The sequence below is a fragment of the Ambystoma mexicanum genome, chromosome 8 (assembly GCF_040938575.1).
Source record: "Ambystoma mexicanum isolate Mex_15411 chromosome 8, UKY_AmexF1_1, whole genome shotgun sequence".
NCBI lineage: Eukaryota > Metazoa > Chordata > Amphibia > Caudata > Ambystomatidae > Ambystoma > Ambystoma mexicanum.
This window is the reverse complement of record NC_090929.1, coordinates 639,737,615-639,763,131: the sequence shown is the minus strand read 5'-3', so window position 1 is coordinate 639,763,131 and position 25,517 is coordinate 639,737,615.

Below are 25,517 nucleotides of genomic sequence, written 5' to 3'. Positions count from 1 at the left end.
AAGGAAACGATTTCACAACGTTTGAAATGGAAAAGGGGCTGACATGAGCTGCACTGTAACGGGGAACGTATGGAAAACCTTATATTCAGCAAGGAAATTAGAGGAAATGTTGCAGGCACTTCTGAATGTGCAGTAAGAAAATGAAGTGGCTGTAAATGGAATGTATGTACGTGTGGAGCTTGCAGAAGTTTAACTTGCATGTTTGTGTAGATTAACTAGTGCCTAACATTTGTGTAGTGGGGGGGAAACACACACCTGAAGTAAACTTAATTAGAACAGGGGGCAGGCACACCCACAGTTGGATCCACTTTACTATAATACTTCTCCCACCCTACCAGCATTAACCCTATAGTACAACAAATGTCTGCAACATTTATTTACCATTTTACAATTTTCTGTACTTCAATCAAACATGTCTCATTTATTCAACTTTAATTAAACAGTGAAGGTGTTCTAATAGCTTTATGGCCTGCAGCTCGGGCAGTACCGGTTGTTATAATCCCTAATACCGGGCCATTAACTCGGTCTTCAGGGCCCATAACGCCCAGTACGGCCCTCGCTGCAGGTCTATAAAGCTATATTAGAGCCGGAGAATGTATTGCCAAATCTTACCCATTTTCCTCTCGTAATCGCATCGCTATTGAAGTTCGGTACACCGTTCTCTTGTGTATAGCGAAACGCCTTCTCATGTGTAAAATTAGTTAGATCTTTTTTTCAAGCGTCTGATCCAAGTTTGGTGTTAATTCTTTAAATTCATTAATTTCCTTAACTGTCTCATCCAGCCTCTTTTTAAATGAAAGTAGTGATATCAATTTCTGGAATTCTACTTCAAGGGTATTTAATTCGGTGGCTAACTTGTCAGACATTTTTTTGTGGTGTCTATTATTAAAATCATCCAATCTCTCCCGCACTTATTGGCGATATTGCTCCATTGTATGACAAATTGTCTGTTATCCAAAAAGAGGCGAGGTTCAGTCCTAATAACTAGGCCTTGGGGCAGTGTCCCATTCCGCAAATATTCGATCATGATCGTGCCGTGTAACTCAGATCTTTCAATCCGTTTTTTCGTTTGTAGTAATTCATCCCAACTGCTCACATTAGTTAATTGAGAATTATCCCCATCTGCAGTAAATAGGGACATTCTTGCTAGTAAGTCAGTTACATAACTTTTGGTTTTGTCTGCTGCCATGATTACTCCCAACTGGGCTAACAATAGCTTAGACCAAGTTGATTGTTGTTAATGTTCAACTAGGGCTAGGGCATGTGCCAACATGCTATCAACAGTCCACCAACTCCGACTGTCACCTGCAAAATATGTAGGAGTGGTCGTGTATGTTTTAATTTTTTTTTTTTTTTTTTTTAACATTCTTTATTATTAAACTTTTTGTTATGACACATCCTCATTTACAAAGCAATTCCATTACAGCCTCAAGAAGCCCACCCCTCCCTTCACATGATCTTTACAGTTGAATGGCATCGAGGAAGTTTATCACTGAGGATATTAGGTGAATTGAGCTCCCACTCAGTATTCGGTACCACCAATCCTCCATGTTCTCATTTCTCGGGGCATATTTGATCAGGTGTACAGATCTTAGGGATCGGAGTTTGGGGCAGGCGACTAACAAGTGTTTTACTGTTTCGATGTCCTCGTTGCAGAATCGGCACCGATTGTCTCTGGTCTCTGCGTCTTTTCTTATTAGTAGGATTTCCTTAGTTCTTATCGCGTTCATTCTCATTTTCAGAAACCGATCACGGTGATGCCTCGAAGGAAACTGTGACAGGTACTTTGGCATCTTGTTCATTTTATTAGCAGTCGGCCCAAGTTTGGGTGCAGCTGTCTGGCTTTCCAGTCTTGCTATGTTACCTGCCCATGACCATTCTTTTAGTTTTCTTTTGGCTACTTGTGGCCACTTTAGCAGCATTTCTTCAGATATCTTTGCGGCTATCATAATGTCAAATGCCTTCTTATACCATTTCCTGTATGCGTCTCCGGCAAATCTCATGTCTTTGACTGCTAAGATTTCATATGCGGGTTCTTTATTTGTTAGTAGCGTCTTTCTCAATAGTGCCAGGGATTTCCATAACACGGTTGTATACAGGTCAACCAAGGCTAGTTCTTGTCTTATAACGGTAATTGAAAGGCAGTTTGGTAGCCTTAGTACTCTTTTCCAAAAGTGGCCCTCCATTTTCGCCCAGATTTTATGATCAAGGTTCCATCCAGATTCGGCTCCGTAAGTAATAGATGGAATGACTTTTTGCAAGTAAAACAACCGGATCGGTATCAAAGAGAATTTTCCATAGAGGTTGTGAATTCGCAAGCCCTGTACTGCCAGGATCTTTATCCGGAGCTCCATATCACGGACCCAACTCTTCTCACATATCGAGGTATTGACCATGATGCCCAAATATCTGATTTCTGTGACTTCTTCGATTGGATGTATTCCGACTCTCCAGCTAAATGGGTGTTTCTTCTCTCCTTTATGAGACCCGACTCTCATGATTTTTGTTTTTGCAGTGTTTATTTTCAGATTGTTGGTCGACATATATTGATGTAACTTTTGAAGGAGTCGTTGCAAGCCGATCTGCGTAGTATCGACCAATACAAGATCGTCTGCATATGTCATACAATTTATTTGTGTCCCATTTATTTTAGGAGGAAAGCATCTGACATCGGCTAGGGCGGTGGGAATGTCGGTGATGAAGAGCTTGAATAAACAAGCAGCAATCGGGCAACCCTGCTTTACTCCTCTTTTAGTTTTCATTCTTTCAGATAACTGGCCAGCTTCGTTCAGCCTTATTTGAATTGTTGTTGCCGTATGGAGTGCTATGATTGGTTGCAGAATGTCTTGGGGACAATTCCAGTTGTCTAGTTTCTCCCACAGTAATTCTCGATCGATACAGTCAAAAGCCTGCTGAAGATCTATGAATGCAAGGAATAAATTTGTATTTTTTGCCAGAGCATTTATTTTTAGGATGTTAAGCAATGTTAAATTCATTTCTGTTCCCACACCTTTCGTAAAACCTGTTTGTCTGTTGTCTGTGATTCCAGTTGCATTTGACCACTTTGTTAATTTTTTTTGAAGAAAGTTTGCAAACACCTTGCCAATTGTGTCCAACAAGGCGATGGGGCGATAATTAGCTGGATTGGCCCGATCACCCTTCTTGAAGATTGGGACAATTATCGCTGTTGTCCAATTTGCAGGAATTGTTCTCGTCACTGCAATGTTAGCGAATAGTATCTCGATGAGTTTCGACCATGCCGGTTTATTTTCTTTAAGCATCACATTTGTGATGCCGTCCGGTCCTGCAGCACGCGAGTTATTCAACTTCTCAATTGCAGTGGCTATGTCATCTGCAGATTCACAGCAGTCCCACTTTACAGCCGGTGATACAAGGTGATTTGGTTCAATTTTAACGTCTCCTAAGAAGACTTTGTTGAAGTGTTGGTTCCAGGCGACTTCAGTCACCACGTTTGCCATCCTGATGGCTTGATTAGTTGAACATTTGTTAAGTATCTGCCAGATGTCTCTACATTTATGTGATTTCACCAGGCTCAACATTGCTTCACCGCGTTCTTGGTCCCGCTGGAACTTGAAAGCTTTCACCCAGTTGCGGTAAGCTTGTCGTCTTTTTTGTATCAGGTTGCCCATATTCGGACCGCCGTGCGATTTCAACTGGCGAATTTCACTGTTAGCCTTCTTTTTTTCATTATTTAGCTTTGTGCTCCATGTATGAGTGTGCGTTTTAACAGAGTTTGTCTTCCATAACGCCCTGTCTTGACGGCAGGGTAGAAGTGCCACATAGTCTGTGTTGCTACTCAACGCATTCTTTGCTTCCTCCAATTCATTCGTGATGATGGAAATCTGACGGGACGATATTCGTAATCTGTTTTTCCCGTTGTTTACTTCAAGAGTAGAAGTTATTTGCTGCGTCATGCATCCAGAGGTTATATTCATATTCATCACCATTATCTCGTGATCGCTGTTTTTTGTTGGTGTTACGTGCATATCTTTTATTAGGTCCCATGAATGTTTGGACACCCAGATATAGTCTAGTGTTTTTGCAAAACCCAAGTTATGCCACGTATTATTTTGTGGTATGTCGCCCGCCACTTGTCCATTTATCATGTCGCAGTCGTAAATCTCCATGATGTTATCCCATTGAGATCGCCTAGTTTGATTTTGTTGACATTGCGTATTCATTCGATTCAATCGACCACCATTCAAATCAAACCATGACAAATTCATATCGCCGCATATGATGACCATAAGGTTGCTTATTTCCTGCAGATTTTTGTTCAGGATTGCAGTTATTGCAGCTATAAAGTTTTTAGTCTTGATCATCACCGGGTTCCAGTATACATTAACTATTAGAATATTCTGGTGTTGCCGTGGACTGCGAACTTTATGTTCAATTAGCGTGCTTTGGATGAATAAGTTAGGGTTGTCACTTTTTTTCACCTCCCAGTTGTGGCCAATTTTGATCATAGTTATTAGACCTGAAAAAGGCCGTCCTAATGCATTCTTCCCTGCTGGATTTAGCAGGGTCACGTAGCCATCTTTCACCGGGGGGGTCCTTAGCCACGTTTCTTGTAGGCAAATTATCAGGTTATTTTCCAATTCAATCGGAAATTCATCAAACAGATGTCGAGATCCTCTTGTGTTCCATGAGATCAGGGAGGACACTGTTTGTTCCTTGACGGCCGATAGCTAATGATTTAACACGTTATGCCTGATTTGACTTCCATAATGATTTGAATTAGGGGCTGTTTTCGAGTGATTTTTTAATTCGAATTTTTTCTTTTCAAATGTGAGCGATCTAAATTCATGCCTACGGCTAGACTTTCCCTCGTTTTTGCTTGCAACCCATTCAGGTTTGGGCTTAGGTTCGCTGACGTCAAAGCCGAGCTGCAGTAGATCGTCTTTTGCTGCCAAGATGACTTTTCGGACAGCGTTGGACTTTATATGTAAGTAAACTCGGTCCTCATGGTCTTCCGATATGTATTCAATGATTGCTATGTCATCAGAGGACACTGTTCTTAGAGCAGGCACCGAGTGTAGGAGGCGCATGACATTTCTTCTATTCAAGTTTACCTCAGAATCGTCATTGAGGATGTTGATGATAGCAATTTTGGCATTTTTATCCATTCGAGTCTCTTTGGTCTCGTTGTAGTCCTTTTTTTGTTCGTTTGCTCGCTGCCCAGCTGTTAGTTTTGGATTTGGACTCCTTATTTTGTTTATACGGCCCTGATGTACCAGACTTGGCCTTCCATCCTTCAGGGATTTGTGGAGGAGCTTGGCATTCGTATTTGCTGTCTTGTGACCGTGTATGGAAAATTGGGTTTTCTTATTTGCCAGAGCTATCTCATTTTGAGCAGGAATCTTCTTTGCGACCCATGGATTTGTTAGCGGCGAGTCCACATCAGAAATATTCACGTTCGAGGCAGAGCTACTCATGGTGCTATTCAAGGCACTTTTCTGTGTTTGCTCTGTGTCGTCATCATATGAATACGTGGATAAATCACATAAGTCTATTGATACTGATCCTGTTGTAGTTGCCTGTTCGTCGGAGTCGAGTCTTTGACGTTTGTTAGGGTTTGCCTTTGCTTCTGCGGCTACTGGCACAGCCTTGTCAGTCCTTTTTGTGCCTTTGGAGGTCTGTGGGGGAGTTCCCGTTGTGTTCCTCGAGAAGAAGTTCAGCTTTGGTGGAGTCGTCAGATTGCGTATAAATTTCTTTGAACTGCTGGTTTGAGGACGAGCCGCACAGTGCTTTCGCTTTTCGGTCTGTTTTTTCGGGTGATTCGTTGTCGATCGGGTTTTTTGTCCGTTGGACGGAATCCCTTTGGCCTTGTTTAGATATAGGGCAGGCCCGTCAAAAATGCCAAAGGTCACTTTTTTGTTGTTGCATACACCTGGGTCGAGATTTTTTGGATTGTTATCAACAGAAGGACGTTCTACCTCACTTGAAGATGTCGACGGCTTCTCTGCTGGATTCGCCGATAACCCTCCAGTGGGGTCAACAGCAATCACGGCTGTGGGCAGGATTGGAGCGACTGACAAGGAACGGCCTATCTCGGCCTCGTTTGTTTGGATAGCAGGTACAGAGGCAGGGGGCCCTGTCTTAGCGATTTCACTCATGATCGCCTCCTCTGGTTCATTTACCTTCATTGGACTGCTAGTCGGGCCATCGCTGTGCCTGCATTGCTGTTGCAAGGAGGTGGTTTGCTTTAGACATGCCGTAGCTGCTACCACTAACGCTTTAACATCTGACGTGTCCTTGGTCCTAATTTCATGTAGTTGCAATTGCATTGACTGCAAGGCAAGTTTGTCAGTGTCGAGTTTGTTTTGAAGCTGGGCAATAGTTTGATCCTGGTTGGCTAGTATTTCCATAATATGCTGGAGCATCCCTCCATTCGATTGTATGGCTTCATGTATATTTTCGTATAAATTGGTAAAGGGAATGAGGGCAACTGATGTTGCGGCTAACACATTGTTGTGTATTTGTAGGGCCGCTGCAGCCGATAGATTGGACTTGAGGGCTGCCGCCATGTCTTTTGTTGCCTCCATGTCGTTCTCTTTGTTTTGATGTTCCCTCGTCTTATTAGAATTTGCATCCAAACTCATGGAATCGAACATCTTACTTGTCGTGTGAGACAATAAAGCCTGATGCATTGGAGTTGAGTGAGTTGACAGCGGTCTCGACTTTTCTTTGGACGATTTCGCTGGCCAGTGGGACCTGCCAGCTACCGTTGTCGATAGAGAGCCGCTACAGGGCAGATTTGCTTCGACAATGTCTTTTGGCACCACTTTGTTCGACTCGAGTCCTGATCTTTTGTGGACCTGTTCCTGGTCCATACTCGTCTCACTCAGGTCGATCGAATCTGGGTTAGAGGTCGACTTGTCGGTCTGGTCGGAGTTAGGTCTTGTAAAACTGGCTGACAGACGTTGCTTCATTTGCTCAAAGTCAGCTCTCAGGCGTTCAGCCAATCTTGCTTCACGTCCAGCAAGGTCTAGTAAATGACCCGATTCACTGGGCCTCGAATGTTGGCAGTTGGAGCTGCTGAAGTCAGGAGCTTTGCGTCCGCTATTTGCTGTGCACGTCTTTGGTGCACTCTGATTCGCACTTCGTGATGGGGACGTGCTGCTCCATCTCATCTTATTTGCTTCAGTTTCCGGTACCGGAGACCGCTGATGTGATACCGCGGCATTTGTATGATAGCCTGATTTCAAATTGTCCTCATCATTTGCCTCACTGGACGGCTCTGCCATGGTGTGTGAGTCGTCGGATTTCACGGGTGGATACAAAAATCTAAGCTTTTTAGACTCATTTTGTTCTAACGGCACTTCAAGTTCCATCAATTCGGAGTCAGTGACGTCAAAAGGCGATTGAAACATCGCAATATTTATCTCAATCACCGGCTCAGCGGTTGGTTCAGCGCGGGCGAGCTTGGCTGTCGAGCCGCCTGTCTTGAGGCTGCTCGGAGCCTCAGGGATGCTTTCCCTGAGGCACTCATCTTGTACCCGGCTAAGCTCTAGACTCGAAGTTCCTGGGTCCAATGTAGTCTGTGGTCTACAATTTCCATGGTCCATTATAGGACCTCTACATGAGGAGTTGATCACCTTGGGGCATGCAAAGGTAGGCGAGACAATCGCACTACTGCAGGGCGCGTGTGACGGGGCTAGGATGGAAGGCATGGTCACCGTTAACACGTTTTCCATGTCGGACGTCATTTGCCTCTCTCTGCTCTGCTTGCACTGAGTCCCCCAGTCATATCCGGCTAGTGAACTCACAGGCGGTGAGGTAGTGCTATGGCTGATATTTCCGGTAGTTACCACCGGGTCCATCGATGCAAGGTTAAGCACGGCTTCACCACAGTGGCTATTGCTCTCGGTAGCAGCTTCAGGGGCAGATACAGGGGCGATGGCTATGTGTTCGGACCTTGCTCTAGGGAGAAGCGTTTGCCTGACCATTGCACGCGTCAGGGGGCCGGTTTCAGCCATCCAAGAAAATAATAAGGGATTAGTGAATTAGCTTCACTTACCGTCTCGTGGCCGTCAGCCAAGCCACCCACCTCAACCAGCCTCTGTTCAGCCGCGGACTGCCGCAGACTGAACTCTGCCCGAGCTCCGCGCGCGCTCCGCGCTCGAGATGGGTTTTTATAGTCAGTTGGACTTTCTTTTTCCTTAAAGGGATAGGTTGGATCCCGGAAAGACACAGTCGCTGCAGCTCCTCACACCACACTCCGCCAGGGACTGCCGCAGACTGAACTCTGCCCGAACTCCGCACGCGCTCCGCGCTCGAGATGGGTTTTTATAGTCAGTTGGACTTTCTTTTTCCTTAAAGGGATAGGTTGGGTCCCGGAAAGACACAGTCGCTGCAGCTCCTCACACCACACTCCGCCAGGGACTGCCGCAGACTGAACTCTGCCCGAACTCCGCGCGCGCTCCGCGCTCGAGATGGGTTTTTATAGTCAGTTGGACTTTCTTTTTCCTTAAAGGGATAGGTTGGATCCCGGAAAGACACAGTCGCTGCAGCTCCTCACACCACACTCCGCCAGGGACTGCCGCAGACTGAACTCTGCCCGAACTTTTAATGTTTTTAACTGACTGAGTCTCAATGTATGTGGTTATTGTTTTTTTCCATGGTTCCCAAGTGGACTAAGTATTGCTTTTCAGGACGGTTTTTTTTTATGTCCAGTGATTTTGTCTTTGTTTTGTTTGTTCTGAAAAAGGAGGAGTGCGGGGTTGCCCCTTTAAGAATATGTGTCATGACTTTGTCATGACTGACTGTGAATAAAAGGAGCCTCAGCCGGCATGTGTGGTCGAACGGCGGCAGACTCCATGAATGGCACTTCTGGCTCGTGTCTCATTTCTTTGGCCTGCAGGCTGATGCCATGTGAACATGGCCCTGCAACCCTGTCCTGCAGGCTGACGCTGTTTGACCATGGTACTGAAGCCCTGCTAATCTGGGTATTCCCAGATCAGTATGTGTAACCTGGGAGCCTGCAGGCCACTGTCCTGCTGTGTGATCACAGCACATTTGCTGGCCTGGGAACCCCCGACACCATATCCAGACGTGTGATCACAGCAATTAAGGTGATCCCTGCAACTGCCCGTAAGGTGTGACCACAGCACTATCTGTACCTGCTGGGTGCCCCCAGCAATGATCGGGCAGGCCAGATCCAACAGTGCATAGTGGTGTCCGAATTATGGTTGTGTTATGATGTTGGTGGTCGAGTAGCTTTTGTTTTAAGAAGCAAGCCTAGTGAATTTGTGGGTCTTTGTTGTTTTGCTGTGCAACCATCAAATTCCTTAAAGAAAGTTGTTTTCAGTGAATCCATGACTCGTGATAGGTACATTGAGGACAGATATTTCCATCTCCCCCAGACCCATCTTGTTTGTCCGTTGTCGACTTCCCTAGCCTACACAGTTTGATTGTAGATTCTGCGTAATCTCCAACCAGCTCCGCTGTGTCTTATTTGCCAGGCTGTGATCAATCTACTGTCAACCTTCAGGGTTTGCGAGGTGGGTGAAAAAAGATTTTGTTTGTGCGGGTGAGCGCTCAATTGACACCTACAGACAGGGAAGCGGGTTGGCTGGTGAGTGAACTGACTCTATGACGCATGTTACCCGCCAAAGGAGGGTGAGCTGACAGGTAAGACTGTGTTTGTTCCAAAACTTTTTAAACTTTTATAAATACTAACAATTTTGTCCCTAAGTACTTGTTTTAAAAAATACATTAAAACAAAAGTGTATTAATGCAGCCTTCTTAGATAAACACAGTTTACTGCTCCTAGGTTTTCGATGCCTTACCACAAGTAGCAACATTTTTTACTAAATACATAAGGAATTTATCTTATGAAAAGGGAAGTTAGACATATATGCTTCCCACGGCTGTCCAGGAATGAGAACCTTTGCCAGTGAAACATAAACAAAGGACTCACCAGGTGACCCAAGGTAGGGCCATTTTAGAAAAGAAAATGTCATGTTTTCTAACTAAAGTTACATTAGAAAACAACAGACAGTCAATGTGATACATAATACTCAAAATAAGATGTGTGAATGCATTCTTCTAAGGGGTGCTGTCATGATGCACTCATTTTATTTTAAAGATTCAAGTAATGACAAGTGGGGCCATGGAGAACATTTACAGAACAAAAATGATATGTAGCCTCTCAAAAGTGAACTCTCCTGTTGACTCTCCTGGGCAGCCGTCGTTTCCACTGCCTCACAGAGTGCTGCTACAGCTCCTGCAGACTCGACATATCTCTGCAGGACACTTTTTGCACACACAGAGGCAATGGCTGGTGTCACAGCATGCAATAATGGACTTGTCCATGGGAAAAAATATTGAACTCTGAAGCCCAATGATGCCATTATGCAATTGGCATATTCACAAGTAGTACAGTACATGTATAATGCTATTTGGCAATGACATTTTTACCCTCCTTACACTCGGTTTTCCTTCTTTGTAGCCGTCATCCCTTTTCTTCTTTTACTATCAGTTTATTTTTCCTTCTTTTATTGTTTTGTTCTTCCTTTTCTTGTCTTCGTTTCTTTAGATCTAGCCCTCTCTCCATATCTATCCTTCTCCCGGCCCTTTCTTTGTTTTTATTTCTATCTCTTTCCATTTCCCACATGTTCTTTCTTTCGGTTTTTGTTTCTTTTTCTTTTTGTCTATTTTCCTTTTTGTTTCTTTCATTTAATACTTCTTTCCTTCATTCCTGCTTTTCTTTTTTCCCTCTTTCCTTTATTATTAATTTCTTTTTGTTTCCTGTCACGTCCGCTCTGTCTCTCTTCTTGCTCCACTTACATGAAATTCTCTTCCCTCAGACATCTGAAAAACAGTCCACACCAGTTTGTTTCAAGGCAAACTAAAAGCCTACCTCATTGTCCCAGAGTTAACCTCTTCACCTACTTCTCATCTACTTACTAGCTAACTTTTTTTCCTTTCCCCTAACCTGCCTCTGTCCCTTACATTCTTTGCCTCCACTGTACCACTACCTCCTTCATGGTTACATCCCTAACACAACTGGACGTACTGCCTACCTGTACTGAACATGAGTGTCCTTAATCTATGTAAGTCCACCAATTAATTGACCCAGTGATTGTTCAATTTACTCCCCTCCACAACCTGGTCACAGTGTCACTCAAACTCACCTCATTGTAAGAAACTCACTGCATCCGATTCCTTATCTATTGTATGCTCTTTTGTGATCAAAAGAGCATTGTATATAAATACATAAATGCATTCTTTAACTCCTTCAATCCATCAATCTCTTTGTTTATATGGATCTTTCGTTCCATTGTTATTTCCTTCATTACACCTCCCGTCTGTATGCTTTGCTTCATTCCATCAGTTTGTTTCCCCCTCTTTCTTTCATAATTGTTCTTCTTTCTTTCGTTCCTCATTTCCGTATTTCTTTCATTTCATCCATACTGCTTTTATTCCAGCTTTTCATCATTCCTTCTTTCCTTCATAGGTCATTGCTTTCATTCCTTCGTTCCCTCTTTCTGTGTTTTCATCTACATCTGTCTTTCTAATGTCAATTCCTTCATTCCATCTTTCCTTCTTTGTTTTTCCTCATTTAGTCTTTCTTTGTATCTCCATTTCTTAACATTTCTTTTAATCTGCATTTCTTATTCTTTCACTTCCTTTTTCTTTCTTTTTTCTATTATTTTATCGTTTTCTGGATTAATTTCTTTCTCTTTCTTTCTCGCTCTCTCTCTTTTGCACTGTTTATTTTTTTTGATTGTTGGTTAATTACACACCTTTTATCAAAACACACAATAAATAAAAAAACGTCAAAATTCCAGTCCCTATTCCATATTCATCATCCCATACGCTATTTCCGGAATGATGGCTTCCACCTTGGCATCTGCTTTTAAGATTCCTTCACGTCCTTATCAAAGAGATGCTTCAAGAATTTAACCAGGGCCAAAGTTGCCAGAAAATGTTCACCTCGTTGAAGGAATGGCCAAAGTAAGTCTGCTGCTTCCAAGTGTCTTTCCCGATAATCTTGCCCAGATATCTAGTTCTGAGGTCAGTCAGGCCTCAGCAGAATAACGTTATGTGCCTCAGGAATTCCTCCTCTGCTTCCCTGAGGCAGAATCAGCAATCCATCGACAAAGCCTGGCCATTCATTTTCAGAATCTGTGTAGTTGGATACAGATTCATCCTGAAATGCAAAAACTGGCCTCTGTACCAGTTGTTGGGAAATTGCACCAGATACTTTGGAAGTTCATCCCAAGCTTTATGTTCGTTCCGCAAAGTGTTACGAATTTTACATTGGTTTTCCTTGTCAATCGTACTGGTCCAGTCTTCTTGCCACACTTTCCATTTAACCTTCGCAGGATTGTTGGTTAACTCCTCTACAGCTATGTCAAGTCGATTGAGGGATTGGACACAGTTATTCACCCATTCCTCTAGTAAGGAACCTCTCGACGTCTTTAGTGCCGCAACCAAGATTTGAAAAGGTTTAGCCTGTTCGTGCAGAAAGCATTTACGGAAGAGGGCCAGGGTTTTCCATAAGGTTCTAGCTTGCAGCGAGATCAGACCCAGCTCAAAATGAATGAGCGTCATTGAGATCAGATTGGGAAGCTTCAATAGATTTCTCCAGTAAGTCCTTCTAGCATATGTCATATTCTCCGTGAGGTACATGGAAAGCCTTCAGCCCCATGAATTAATACTGGGATTATTTTTGCTTTTGTAAAAGGATACCAGCGGCAAGAATGAGAATTTACTGTATATTCTATGAATCAACCTTCCTTGTGCAATCAAGGTGTTCAGCTTAACCTTCTGAGCTTTCTGTTGAGGGAAGTCAACCTTGCTGGTGTTAATCAAGCCCCCCAAATATATCACCAGTTGGGATTGTACAAGCGGTTGCTTATTTACATACCATTGTCATGATAGTAGTCTGCAATAAATTGTCAGACCATTGAGAGCCATATATTGAGAGAGAGCATCCAGGCTCTGCTGCAGACTGATAGGCGTTTGATCAACCAAAACCATATAATTTGCAAAGAGGAGTCTCTTCACAGGTTGATCACCTATTTTTGGTGGAAAGACTCTTACTATGCCCAATGTCTCTTTTAGGTCAGAGATGAATAGACCAAATAGTGTTGGGACCAGGGGAAAGCCCTGTTTAAGGCCTCTGAACGTTGATATCAGGCTTGTCAGGACACCCTGGGCACTAAGATGAATCTGCACACTAGTCGACCCATAAAGCAATTTGATAGCCTCCAACAATTCCCTAGGGCAATTCCACTACTTCATCTTTGCCCATTGTAGTTATCGGTCAACATAATGGAACACCTTTTTTAGGTCTATGAAAACCACATAGACTTTCGTCTTCACTCTAAGGACTTTTCCTTTGATGATGTTTATCAGGAAAACATTTCGATCAGTTCCTACTCCCTTGACAAATCCTGTTTGTAACGGGTCATCCCTGTTTTTAGTTGTAATCCATTTTTGAAGTTCTTTCAACAGGAAACCTGCAAACAGCTTTCCAATAGAATCCACCAATGGTTGATAATTGTATGGTTCAGCCCTGTTACCTTGTTTGTATATAGGAACTATAATCTCAGATTTCCACTAGTCAGGGATCATCCGCATTCTCATGATTTGCTTGAACAGCTCAAAGATCAGTGGAATCCATAATTCTGGATCTTTCTTGATCATATGATTTGTAATGCCATCTGAACCAGGCACTCTGGAGTTGCTAGCCCTCTTGATTAATAATTCTACATCGAAGGATCCAAAGGGAGCGGCCACCCTTTGCTTTCAATAGGAAGTGTCATGTCAGATGGGGCCTCTTTTTGGTTGATTAATTGCTGGTAAAATGCCCTCCACGGTCCTTCTTTCACAGCATTTAGGAGACGTGTTGGCTGCCTCCTGATCGCTCCATTTAGCATTTGTCAGATGGATCTCCCATCTTTTTTGCTCAGAGCCATTAGCATGGATAGTGCTTCCTTGTGTAGCATTTCTGCTTTGTGCAAAGCCAGCCAGTTCTTATAGGCCTGTTTTTGGTTTTTAATCAAAATTGTCTTGTTTGCTACTTGTCTTCAATTAATCCATTTAATGTCCATCCACATTTGTTTTGTTTCCATCTTGACTTCTTCATCATACATGTGTTGATGGGTTAGCTTGGTCAGAGTAGATTTTCCCAATTTTCATTTGAATTTGAAGAGGAAAGCAACGTAATTCACGTCATCCCCCTGCATTAGCATTCTCAGAGTCTCATTGGAGAAGGATACAATGTCCTGTCGCTTCATCCTCAGCCTGTTCATACCTTGATAAAGTGCAAGGGGCGTCAACCTTAGGCGTTGTAGAGGAGTATGCCAGAGCTAAAGATTTAGTAACGAGTGGTAACTAGCTGTTTTCTGGATAACTTGAAAAGATAGAATATCCGGGAGTAACGAAGATGATACAAATACATAATCCAAACAGCTGGCCCAGTTACCATTCAACCATTTTGTTTTAGAAGGACAGTCGCCCTTCAGTGTTTGGCCATTCAAAATATGAAAGTCTTGTGTCTTCATTAGGTTTTGCCAATCTGCAGCGCTGATGTCATTACGAGAGGGGAAACCCTTAAAGCCCAGCAATAAAACATTTTCGTTCTTAATACAAGGGCAATTAAGGTCTTTGACAAGAATTATATGATGGGGTTTATATTATCATGTCCAATTGTCTAAAAGTGTGGAAACCTCCTTCGGGAAACTCATCGAGTAGATAGCAGTAGGATTATAACAGATGTTGAGAACCAAAAAGCGTTGGACGTCTAGATCTTCAGTTACCTTCAGGCTAGTGATTTGCAGAAAGGGATTAGGGCTACCACATATTTTCCCTGATAGCCCAGAGCCAAGCTTGATAAAAGTTAGGAGTGCTGCCTCTGGACAACCTGGGTCCCCTTCGTAAGCTGGTGTACAAACATTTGTGTAGCCATCGAGGCTAGGTGCGTCCCAAAGCCAGGTTTCCTGTAGACAGATCACATGAAACGCACTTGATTGTAAATGTTGGTCCTTCAGAAGGTGAACATGGCCTCTTGCATTCCAAAAGGCCATCCGCCTATATGAATATCGTGGCTAATCAGAAGGCGATTGTTTTCTACGGTGCAACTCATCCTCATTCGTGTGAGTTATATTAGGTTGAATCGCAAACTCGCCATGAGTTATTGTGCATTTGAGGTTGCCCCTATTGCAGAAAGTGATCTTTAATGGGCCATTGGGTTTTCGCACTGCAGCTTTTAATTCTGGTTCAGAGATCTCAAAGGTTACCTGGACGCTGATATTATCAGAATTCTTGATGGAATAAGGTGACTCCAAAGAGAGATCGCCTCAATTTGTAGGAACATCAAATCTCTTCGGGATGTTAGAAGGAGCTTAGTTGTTAGTCTCTCCATGAATTCCCGACACTTGAAACCCATCCGGAGCAACAGGTGTGCCATTTCCAATAAAAAGTCTTCAAACCTTTTGAACGTAAGTGAAGAATCACCCGATCAGTTACGTGCTCTTTTGGAAACTCCACAATTGAAATGTCATCAGATTGAAGAAAACGCAACAGAGGAATATTATGCAAGAGACTTCGCCGGTAGAAAACGCTCAAGGGTTACCTTACATGAATTTGGATTACTTGTCTTATTCTGAGATTTGTTCTCTAAATGTCTATTGAAGTTAGAGGACTGACACCCCCTTAGCTGTCATCGAAAACCGTCGGCTCGATCTCTCTACATCCCATCAAACAGCGTTAATCATCTCCGCTCATCAGTATTAGCAGAGGCCTATTTTTAATTAAGATATCCCTGCGTCTCTCAGCCAATGTCCGGAAAGAGGAGCCATGGTCTGGAGATCACTTGTGGGTCTTGGAATTAGGTCCAGTAGTCTCCTGGTTGCCAGACAGAGATGCGCAAGGGGTTGTAGGTGCCAAGAGTGTGACTCGAGAAGCATAGGCAAGTCGTGTTGCTGGTGAAGTAGATTTCAGAGTAGGTGAAATAACTTCTATTGACAACTCCTCTTCTTCAAGCCTGTATGTAGAGAAATTTAGGCACTCATCATCTATATCATCCGTCTGGACTCCCTCAATAAGTAACCCTCCTTTATACCTTTTTATGGGGTTACTAACAGGATGAAGTAGAAGAATGACCGGAGACGGAAGTGTTTTAAGGTCCTGAGACTTAAAAGGGACGAACCTCTTCAATTGTTGCTCCTGAGGCTTCGTTTTAGTCAACTTTCTTGTAACTTTCCTCTTCTTTCTTTGTTGAAAGATTGGAAACTGTAGTAAGTCTGCCTTATCTGACATCTGAGCATTAGTTTCCAGTGGCGGGCGAACAGGTTGGTGTTTCATCGCAGAGGACTCTTTTGATGTTAACTCTATCTTAATCGGGGGTGTGAGACATTCGCCCTGGCTCAGGACAGCCTCTCCCAAACACTCAACATGATCTTCTTTGTTACTGGCAGTGTCTGGGGCCACTGGATTCTTCTTTTCGATCGTTAGGTTATTTATATGATTTTGATCAGCAGTAGGAACATCCTCGCTAGTTCACTGGAAAGGAGCAGGGTCTCAATTGAGAGAGAGGCTTGCTTTCTATTAGGGACCAGCGACTTCAGTTGCAGCAGATCCAAAAATTAGCTCAGTAGGTATTTTTTGTCAGCTCTCTAAAGGTTCAGGGTGTCCTGCATTTTACCCTGAACCAGTTTTGAACATTCAGCCTCCTGATCTACTTGTGATTGAAGTGAAGTGATGAATCATTCAATGTATACAACCTTTGAGTGAATCAACGCCAATAATGTTGCTTAGTCCTTTATATTCTCACTTATAGTCTCATAACGTTTTTATATCGGATTCAATGAGATGGATATCCAGGCCATCATCTTGCAACGTAGGTTAAATGCATTAGGTTAAATGCAGAGGAATTCACTTCAGATTTTAGGTCTTCAGAGAGCTCTTATTCAATGGCCGGTCTCTCCGTCTCTGTTGGAAAGGAAATGAAACGATGAGGATCCTCAGTTGTAACAGAGTTTGACACATCCGTTGAACACCGATCCTCTGATCGGGAGGCAGCCTTAGTCTCATTAGAAGCCACCTGGTGCAAGAGTGGTGAATAAGTTGGTGCATCAATCACCCTTCCACTGGAAGGTTCAGTGCCCGTAGGCACTGAAGACCGACATTGAACTTGTGCATTATCGGGTTCATTAAAATCAAGCAAAGTTGAGTTATCCTTCTGCATATCACGTTGTGAGACCATTGCAATGGTGGCAGGCGAACATTTTCATGTTCCAAGAGCTCCCTAGGGCTGTCTTTTGTATATCCCTTCAACCCCTCACTCCCTCCCCTGGGTGAAAGAAAAGCCACCAGAAAATCTAAGTAGTCACTTGCCGTATCATTGACGCTGCCTCATGAGATGTTTGCCGCCTCCAGCTCTCGCCCTTCATTTGGAGAGCCTGTGGGCTGACTTTCTGTGTTCTGAACCTTCAGAGAAGAGAGAAGCTCACTCTGGAGGATCTCCAAGTCTGTTAAATCAAGCTGGAGACATAGAGGGGGGTCCCTTGGTCATCAGTGTTAACGTCTGTTGTAGTAGTGAGAATCACAGTGTCAAATGATGGTGAAGTATCTAGAGATATCGAGCTCTGTTTAACTAGGCTTTTTTCTTTCAGAACATTACTTGGACTGCTACATCCCACCCCACCCATAGAATCCTGCAGCCAGGTGTTAGCATCTTTCAATAGTCCTTTAGAGCCTTTGCGAGAAACCCTGTCTGATAGCAAAGAATGTGGGGATGACTGTTTTTGCAATTTGTCCAATTTTAACAGGTTTCCACTCACCTGAGCTATGGATTGCAGCCTTGCATGCGACATGGGGAAAAAACATGGCTGCTCGCACCATGGGATCGATGGACTTTTACTCCCTGTCCTCCCAGTCAACACTGGCAACACTCTGCGTTCCTCCATGTCGCTCCACGATGAGAGCAGGGATTTTAACGGCTGGATCGAAGAGCAGCCAGGAGAGTAGAGAGGGTAGACAGAATTCAGTCAGCCAGCACAGCACTTCCAACACTGGCAAAACTCCCCACACTCCAAAGTCTTCTCATTCTTTTCATTTTTCTTTCATTCATATCATACTACCTTGTTTCCTTTATTCTATCTTTGATTCTCTCACTTATTCCTGATTTTATTTCTTTTTTAACTGATAAACAACAGGCTTCACTATGTTCCAGTTGTTGTCACTCTGCCCAGGAAGACCACGCTTACCTCCGATCTTTAGACAAATAGATCAGAGCAATAATGTATCGGGTAAGGCCAGCGCAAGGGATGGACTGCATGTCTCGGTAATGCACATATGTCTATGTCATGGAGTACTATATATGTAGCGACATCCAAGGCATGTTTGAGAAGGCATCTTGAATTAAGTAGTAAACATTTTAAACCACATGTACTACTGCTGGGAGGTATGGCTAAGTCATTCGAAGGGGTTCTAGACTGAGAGGGTCCATCCCCTTTTGATACTTCCGGGCTACTGTGTACCATGTATTTACTTAGTATTTCCACCTCACCATCATGCCCCTGTGACCAAAGCGAGGAATCAACATTCTCGCCCTTATTTTTGGTTGCCAAAGCTAGAATGTTAGGTAGCTCTTCCAGTGATTTCTGGGTAGAGACTTTGGTTTTATCTTCAACCATACTATCCCTATCTGAATGGGCCGCCTGTGTATTATTACCGTTCTCAAGGAGGCCATCACAAATAACCTTTAGGCGAGTGCATAAATGTGTTATCCTTTCCTCTAATAGCAGTGTTCTATTCTGGGATTGTGTTTTAGCCTTTTCAATCAGCGCCGAAATAAGGGCAGCGCTCATAATGATTAACTTACCTAAAAAATCAAATCACCGTACGCACCAGAGCGCAACATACCGCCACAGACAGGCTTGTCTATTTGCGCCAGCGCATTTGCGTCTGGAATGCGAATATGTAGACTACAATGCTGCTGGGAGCTGTAGTTCTGCCTGGTTACAGTGCACGTGCAGATCCTAGCTCTGATTCAAGTTGCCACCGAAATACAAAGGCAATTTAGCACCAAAAGAAGGTTAATAAAGCGTAGCAAGACGCTGTGTAATGCCCACAACTATAAGAAAAGCAATTTAAAATCAATTTAAAATGTGGAGTCAAATGAGGTAAAAATTCCTTAAAATACAATGGTAGTAAAAACAATATAGTAACAGGGAGCCACAAGCAATCTCTCTTTCATAATTCTCTTCTCAAACACTATGAACTCTGGCCTGCGGTGTGGCTAGTGACATATGAGCTGAACGTAGCGGGTTTTTTCATACCTCTCAAATTAGTCATTTGGTCATATGGATTTTCGGTAAAGTATTGTTGTAGATGCATCTTACTAACAATTGATGTACCTCGATCCTAGTTCTAAAGCTGTCATTCTTGGGAGCGGTACAAATCCAAACCCTTTTTCCAATACTGAAATTTCATCTGGTGTTGGAATATAAGTAGACAAATTGATTAGTAGGTTGTTCGACTCCTTGTCTGTCGCGGTTCGTAGTCCCAGGTTGATTGGTCCTGATCTAAAAAATGTTGCTGGTTTGAGCCTCTTCCTCTTTGCCCTTGATTTGGTTGGTAAGGGCCTCATTTATTGTTGAATCTCCCTCGTCCTCTTGGTTGTCGTCTCCTTATTCCTCTTTGAGTAACATTATCAGTCATTGTGTCATCATTAGGGCTATTAGAACGCCCTAGTGAGTGTTCCGTGAAGCGGATTGGTCAATCTGCGGCCCGTAGTTTGGACTGCAAGGAGTTGCGGAGCTGTGGGCGGGCGGGGAAGCCTACAGAAGTGGACGTTGGTCTGCGTGTGTATTCTGGAACGGAAAGAGTTAACTTTCCGTTCCGAAATGCACATTCCTAGACCAACGTGTCCATGTAGGCTGACAAACATGAAAGAAGAAAACGAAAGCAAAGGAAACGCTTTTGCAGCCACGGTCACAGACAAGAAAGAAGAAAATGAAAGCAAAGGAAACGATTTCACAACGTTTGAAATGGAAAAGGGGCTGACATGAGCTGCACTGTAACGGGGAACGTATGGAAAACCTTATATTCAGCAAGGAAATGAGAGGAAATGTTGCAGGCACTTCTGAATGTGCAGTAAGAAAATGAAGTGGCTGTAAATGGAATGTATGTACGTGTGGAGCTTGCAGAAGTTTATCTTGCATGTTTGTGTAGATTAACTAGTGCCTCACATTTGTGTAGTGGGGGGAAACACACACCTGAAGTAAACTTAATTAGAACAGGGGCCAGGCACACCCACAGTTGGATCCACTTTACTATAATACTTCTCCCACCCTACCAGCATTAACCCTATAGTACAACAAATGTCTGCAGCATTTATTTACCATTTTGCAATTTTCTGTACTTCAATCAAACATGTCTCATTTATTCAACTGTAATTAAACAGTGAAGGTGTTCTAATAGCTTTATGGCCTGCAGCTCGGGCAGTACCAGTTGTTATAATCCCTAATACCGGGCCATTAACTCGGTCTTCAGGGCCCATAACGCCCAGTACGGCCCTCGCTGCAGGTCTATAAAGCTATATTAAAGCCGGAGGATGTATTGCCAAATCTTACCCATTTTCCTCTCGTAATCGCATTGCTATTGAAGTTCGGTACACCGTTCTCTTGTGTATAGCAAAATGCCTTCTCATGTGTAAAATTAGTTGGATCTTTTTTTCAAGCGTCTGATCCTAGTTTGGTGTTAATTCTTTAAATTCATTAATTTCCTTAATTGTCTCATCCAGCCTCTTTTTGAATGAAAGTAGTGATATCAATTTCTGGATTTCTACTTCAAGGGTATTTAATTCGGTGGCTAACTTGTCAGACATTTTTTTGCGGTGTCTATTATTAAAATCAGCCAATCTCTCCCGCACTTATTGGCGATATTGCTCCATTGTATGACGAATTGTCTGTTATCCAAAAAGAGGCGAGGTTCAGTCCTAACAACTAGGCCTTGGGGCAGTGTTCCATTCCGCAAATATTCGATCCTGATCGTGCCGTGTAACTCAGTTCTTTCAATCCGTTTTTTCGTTTGTAGTAATTCATCCCAACTGCTCACATTAGTTAATTGAGAATTATCCCCATCTGCAGTGAATAGGGACATTCTTGCTAGTAAGTCAGTTACATAACTTTTGGTTTTGTCTGCTGCCATGATTACTCCCAACTGGGTTAACAATAGCTTAGACCAAGTTGATTGTTGTTAATGTTCAACTAGGGCTAGGGCATGTGCCAACATGCTATCAACAGTCCACCAACTCCGACTGTCACCTGCAAAATATGTAGGAGTGGTCGTGTATGTTTTAATGTTTTTAACTGACTGAGTCTCAATGTATGTGGTTATTGTTTTTTTCCATGGTTCCCAAGTGGACTAAGTATTGCTTTTCAGGACCGTTTTTTTTTTGTTGATGTCCAGTGATTTTGTCTTTGTTTTGTTTGTTCTGAAAAAGGAGGAGTGCGGGGTTGCCCCTTTAAGAATATGTGTCATGACTTTGTCATGACTGACTGTGAATAAAAGGAGCCTCAGCCGGCATGTGTGGCCGAATGGCGGGAGACTCCATGAATGGCACTTCTGGCTCGTGTCTCATTTCTTGGGCCTGCAGGCTGATGCCATGTGAACATGGCCCTGCAACCCTGTCCTGCAGGCTGACGCTATTTGACCATGGTACTGAAGCCCTGCTGATCTGGGTATTCCCAGATCAATATGTGTAACCTGGGAGCCCGCAGGCCACTTTTCTGCGGTGGGATCACAGCACATTTGCTGGCCTGGGAACCCCCGGCAACTGGTGTCCAGACGTGTGATCACATGTCATGCGCCGCCAACGTTGGGGTATGTGGTCGCGGTGAAGACTGGGCTGCCATTAGCCGCCCATCACGTCCCACCGCGCACCTTTAGCAGCAGTCTAGTTGTTTCCGCGGCGTCCGCCGCGGTACGCCTTTTTCTTTCTGTCCCACCCGGAAGTCTGCGCGTTGCAACCCTTTCGCGTCAGGCTCCGGGTGAGACGCTTGTAGTTTTCTCCGTCCCGTGTTTTCTTCGTTCCTCCTCCGCCTGCCTTCCTTACCTGTTTTTTCCCTTTGTTTTTTGTTTTCTGCTGTTTCCCTCCTACGGACACCCTGTGTACTCCCTCTTCCTGCCCCTTTCTCTGTTTAGTTTCCCAGTACCTGTTTTTCCTCCCTTAGTTTTTTCACGGCTGCCATCACCTCTGTGCCTACTATCATACTTGGCACATCCCTACGTACTGGACCTTCATACTTGGCACATCCCTACGGACTGGACCTACATACACCACAGTGGAGAGGGGTTTTTTTATGCCATCAGGCATTTTTCCCCAATTGGCTTGCTCCGGCAGAGGGGCCCCCACTAGACCTCTTTGTACTAGGTCAGGGTGGCTTCCTTCCGGGGTAGGCCCTATCCTCCGACAAAAAAAACGCCTTGGTGGAAGAAGAGACTTGAACAGCCCGAGGTAACCAACGCCACAGGTGAGGAGGAGGTTGGAGGGTTGGAGTTAGAAGAGGGTAATTTGGAGGTTGGCTCTGACAGTTTGTAACGCCAAGAAAGAACCATGGCTACCCCAGAACAGCTTCAAGAGCTGTTTCAAGCAGTACAGGGAATGAGTGTTGAACTGCAGAATGTCAAAGCTGAAAATGCCGCACTAAGGCAGATGATTATGGCTCGAGAATCCAGGGAGACCGATCTCCCCCCATGTCTTTGTCTTCTGGTAAATATGACGGATCGCCGAAACGCCTGAAGGAGTTTCTCGAATCCTGGGCTATCTATTTTGCCTTTCGCCCTCATACTTTTGCCAGCGCTCACACCAAGGTGGGGTTTATGATCTCGAATTTAACAGGTAATGCCCTGGCCTGGGCCTCCCCACTGGTGACCAGCAACAATCCGGTACACCACGACCATGGCGCCTTTGTCACCTTGTTGAAGCAGACTTTTGAACAGACTGAGATAACTCATGTGGCCGCAGAAGAGCTGCTAGACGTACAGCAGGGCAGTAGTGATCTCAGGATCTATATCTCGTCCTTTAAACACCTAGCGGCTGAGGCCGGGTGGCCGGAACAGGCACAATTTACAATCTTCCGCCGCGGCCTCAAAGAAGAATTGAAGGACGAACTGGCTCGCATAGCGCTACCTACCTCTCTATCAGATTTGATGTCTATAGCACTTCAGATAGAATTTCGCCTCAGCGAGCGACGGGCTGAAAGACGAAAGCTTCGCACCCCCGTCAACTCACCCTCCTCTGGAACCCCTAATCATCAACAGCCCTCGGCTTTATGCAAGGAAGAACCCATGCAGATAGGAACCGCAAGAGCCCCGTTAACTCCAGAAGAACGAAGAAGACGGCGAGACACGGGACTCTGTATGTGCTGCGGGTCAAATGCTCATCTCCTGCGCAATTGTCCAGAGGTCCCTCCTCGTAGGACGGGAAACGACAAACCTCGGAACTGAAGGGGACAGGTTTCCAAGGTATATCTCCTTGCCCCTATGTAACCTTAGCAGTCGCTCCTCAATTAGATACTATGGGCTCTCGTTTGATGGTAGTATCTCTACAGCTACAAACTCCTACCAGAAAGCTAACAACCCTAGCCCTCATTGATTGCCGTGCTGCCAGAGTTTTTATGGACACCGTATGGGCTGATAGACAAGGACTCCCTTTAGTTCAGCGCGAGGATGCCCAGAAGGTAGAAGGAGTTGATGGGACCCCACTATCCTCTGGTCCTATAACTCACACTACAGAACCACTCACCGTGGTTATCCAACATCATACTGAACACTTGAAATGTGATCTCATTCGAGCAGCCCACTTCCCCGTCATACTGGGTATCCCATGGTTGAGAAGGCACAACCCCTCCATAGATTGGTACAGGAACACCATTACCTTTGAGTCTGGATTCTGTAAGGAATACTGTATGCCTCACCGGTCGCAGGAAGTAGTGAAGGTCCTCTCACCAGAGTCAACCGCCACTTGTGACATCTGTTGCATTCCATCTGAATTACAGGAGTTCCACGAAGTCTTCGTTAATAGAACCATATTGGAGTTGCCCCCACATCGTCCAGAGGACTGTGCCATAGAACTCTCCCAAGATGCATTAGTTCCTTTCGGGCGGATGTTTCCGCTGTCTCTCACAGACAAAGAAGCTCTACGAAAGTACTTGGACGCCCACATGGCCAACGGATTGATCCGACCTTCAAGATCTCCCGCAGGGGCCCTGTTGTTTTTCATCCCCAAGCGCGATTCCGCTGAGTTGAGACCTTGCATCGATTATCGGGGTCTCAACAAGGTCACGATAAGAGACAGGTATCTTATGCCTCTCATCGCCGACATCCTGGAGGCAGTGCAAGGTGCCACCATCTTTTCCATGCTAGACCTGCGTAGTGCTTACCATCTTCTCCGAATACGCGAGGGAGATGAATGGAAGACGGCATTCCGAACACCTTTTGGGCTCTTCGAGTATCGGGTCATGCCCTTTGGCTTAGTGAATGCCCCAGCTATATTTTAGCACTTCATGGATCGATTGTTCTCGGATGTCCTTTTCATCTATGCGGTAGTCTACTTAGATGACATCCTGATTTTTTCTCGATCCTTACAAGAACACGACCAGCATCTTCGAACCATATTAGATCGCCTTCGGACCAACCGCCTTATTGTGAACCCCGAGAAGTGTGTTTTCAAGACCAACTCTATTTCCTATCTGGGATATATACTATCAAAGGAAGGAATTTCTATGGATCCAAGGAAGGTATCTGCCATACTGCAATGGCCCACACCCACCTCTTTGAAGGAAGTTCAACGGTTCCTTGGTTTGACAAATTTCTACAGGAAATTCATCAGTCATTTTTCTCGGATAGTGTTACCAATAACGGCTTTACTCAAGAAAAAAGCCGGTTCTTTTTTTTGGACTGACCAGGCGAACAACGCTTTTGAGCAATTAAAGAAGTTGTTTTGTACTGCTCCAGTGCTTCGTCAACCCGATCAGGCTAAACCGTTTGTAGTGGAGGCCGATGCCTCCGCCGAAGCATTGGGGGCCGTGTTACTTCAGGAACATCAGGGAATTGAGTACCCGGTGGCCTATCTCTCTAAGACCTTGTCAGTGAGTCAGAAGAATTATTCAGTTATTGAGAAGGAACTGTTAGCGCTCAAGACTGCCTGCGAGGAGTGGAGGCACTTGCTACAGGGTAGCGCATCACCCTTCATTATGCGTACCGATCATAAGAATTTGAAGGTACTCCGGGGGATGGATTGTATCAATTCTAGACAAGCACGATGGGCGCACTTCTTTAGTCAATATGACTTTATCATAACTTACATCCCTGGTTCCTAAAATGGCCTTGCCGACGCACTCTCCCGGCGGAATTCCCCAGGGGCGTGTGCCACTCCGCCAGCAGAAGACCTTATCCCCCACAATAGGATAGTGGGTATCATATCGACATTCCTGCAAGAGGTGAAATCTGCTACCACGGGGGGTATGGAA